General features: G+C 41.3%; 1 pseudogene; it reads right to left on the reverse strand.

Moving 5' to 3' along the window:
- Positions 1-656: 656 nt before the first annotated feature.
- LOC109263825 (heterogeneous nuclear ribonucleoprotein A1-like 3) lies at positions 657-1,864 on the reverse strand (annotated as a pseudogene).
- Between the last annotated feature and the right edge of the window lie 870 nt (positions 1,865-2,734).

A 2,734-nucleotide genomic window follows, 5' to 3' on the forward strand; every position in this document is an offset into this window, starting at 1 on the left:
CTGTTTGATAGCATTTTACTCACAGTAGGAGTAAAATTTTTTCAAAATTGGAGTCAATCCTCTCAGACCTTGCTGCTGCTTTATCAACTAAGTTTCTGTAGTATTCTAAATCCTTGTCATTTCAACAGTCTTCACAGTTCCTAACCAGGAGTAGATTCCATCTGAAGAAACCACTTTATTTGCTGCTGCATAAGAAGTAACTCCCCATCCATTAAAGTTTGATCTTGAGATTGCAGCAACTCAATTACATCTTCAGTCTTTATCTCTGGTTCTAGTTCTCTTGCTGTTTCCATCATGTCTACAGTTCTGTCCTGCACTGAAGTCTTCAACCCCTCCAAGTCATCCATAAGGGTTGTAATCAACTTCTTCCAAACTCCTGTAAATGTTGACATTTTGACCTCTTCCCATGGGTTATGAATGCTCGTAATGGCATCTAAAATGGTGAATCCTTTCCAGAAGATTTTCAATTTACTTTGCTCAGACTTATCAGACGAATAACTATCTATGGCAGCTATAGCCTTATAAATGCATTTTTATTTTTATTTATTTTAAAGAAAAATTTTTTATTTTTATTTTTAAAAAATATTTTATTACTTTTATTTATTATTTATTCTATTTATTATTTTCTTCTCCTCCATGCATGAGAGGGAGAGAGAGAAAATCTTTTATTTTTAAAGACATAGTTATTCAGCATCATGATTAGATTATTACATTGAGAAATCAACAGCATGGGTGCAAAAAAAATATCTACATTAAAACCCTTTGTTGGAGTGCATTACACTTTCCACAGAACAGAAACTAAAATAAACTGTTATATAATTAGTCATGAATATAGTCCTCGGGTTTTAGCCCATACACATGAATATTGTCTAAAACATGACTCCTTTGTGGCAGCTAGGCCCTGCCACCACCGTGCTTGGCTGAGCTCACAAACCTGTTGTAACCTGTAGCTTCCCTGTCACTTCTCTGGCTCTCCTCTCCTGCTAAGCTTTGTTTCCCAACAGTAATTAAAACCTTCTGCCACTGCCATAGCTACTGCTGCTGCTGGAACTGCCACAGCCACCTTGGTTTCTGGTTTGACAAAGTATTGGCCTCCACCACCATAGGGCACAGAGCTTCTGCCTCCAAACTTCCCTCCTTTCAGGGGTCCAAAATTTGAAGATTGATTGTTGTAATTGCCAAAATCATTATAGCTTCCGCCACCTCCAAAATTGCTTCCATCATTACCAAATCTGTTACAGCCGTCCCCACTGCCACCATGTCCAACACCACCTCGATTGCCACCAAAGCCACCTCGCCTGCCACCAAAGCCACCTCGCCCACTGAAGTTTCCCCCACGACCAGAGTTGTCATTCCCACCACAACCACCACCAAAGTTTCCAGGACCACTTTGACCTCTCTGGCTGGATGAAGCACCAGCCATCTCCTGCTTAAATAGGGCTCTCCTCACTTCCAAGCGTGGCCATTCACAGTATGGTATTTTTGAATGACAATCTTGTCTACAGAGCCATAATCATTAAATGTTACAAAAGCAAAATTCTCTTCTTGCCACTACCTCGGTCAGCCATGATTTCAGTCACTTCAGTTTTCCCATTCTGTTCAAAATAATCTCTAGGATGTGTGCTTCAGGGTCTTCTTTAAGGCCACCGACAGAAATCGTTTTCACTGTTAAGCGGGCACCAGGTCTTTGAGACTCGTCTCTTGAGACAGCCCTCTCTGGTTCTACAACTCTTCCATCCACCTTGTGTGGCCTTGCATTCATGGCTGTGTCCACCTCTTCCACAATGGCGTACGTGACAAACCCAAAGTCTCTGGAGCGCTTGGTGTTGGATCTCTCATTACCACACAGTCTGTAAGCGTTCCCCCATTACTCAAAATGGCTCCTCAGACTCTCATCGGTTGGTTCAAAGCCCAAACCTCTGATGAAAACCGCAACTGTTCAGGCTCTTTGGGAGACTCTGACATGACGGCGTCTACAGGCAGAAAGCAAGAGAGAGAATCTGCTTGATGCAGGGCTCAACGCAGGGCTCTACCTGGGGCTTGCTCTCACAACCATGAGATCATGACCTGAGCAAAAATCAAGAGTAAGTAATCCAATGGATTAAGTAATCCATTGAGCCATGCAGGTGCCCCGATATGTGTTTCTTAAATAATAAGTCAAAATTCTCTTTGACCCATGAGCTGCAGAATGGATGTTGTATTAGCAGGCATGAAAATCTTGCTTTATATCTCCATCAGAGCTCTTGGGTGACCAGGGGTATTGTCAATGAGCAGTCATATTTTGAAAGGAAGCAGATCTCAACAGTGGGGCTAAAATATTAAGTAAATCATATTGTAAACAAATGTGCCATTACCTAGGTTTTGTTTTTCCATGTAAATTTAGCATAATTATTAAGGGTCCTAGGATTTTTGGAATGGTAAATGAGCATCGGCTTGAACTTAAAGCCACCAGCTTCGTTAGCTCCAAGAGAGTAACGCTGTCCTTTGAAACTTTAAAATCAGGCATTGACTATTCTTCCTTAGCTATGAAAATACCAGGTGGCCTCTTTTCCAATAGAAGCCTGTTTAGTCTAGATTGAAAATCTGTTGTTCAGTGTAGCCACATTTCATTAATTGCCTTAGCTAGATCTTGTGCATAACTTGATATGGCTTCTACATCATCACCACTTCACCTTGCACTTTTGTGTTATGGACATAGCTCTTTCCTTAAACCTCATGAACCAACCTCCGATAG

The sequence above is a fragment of the Panthera pardus genome, unplaced genomic scaffold (assembly GCF_024362965.1).
Source record: "Panthera pardus isolate Hobbes unplaced genomic scaffold, ASM2436296v1 HiC_scaffold_8, whole genome shotgun sequence".
In the NCBI taxonomy this organism is placed as follows: domain Eukaryota; kingdom Metazoa; phylum Chordata; class Mammalia; order Carnivora; family Felidae; genus Panthera; species Panthera pardus.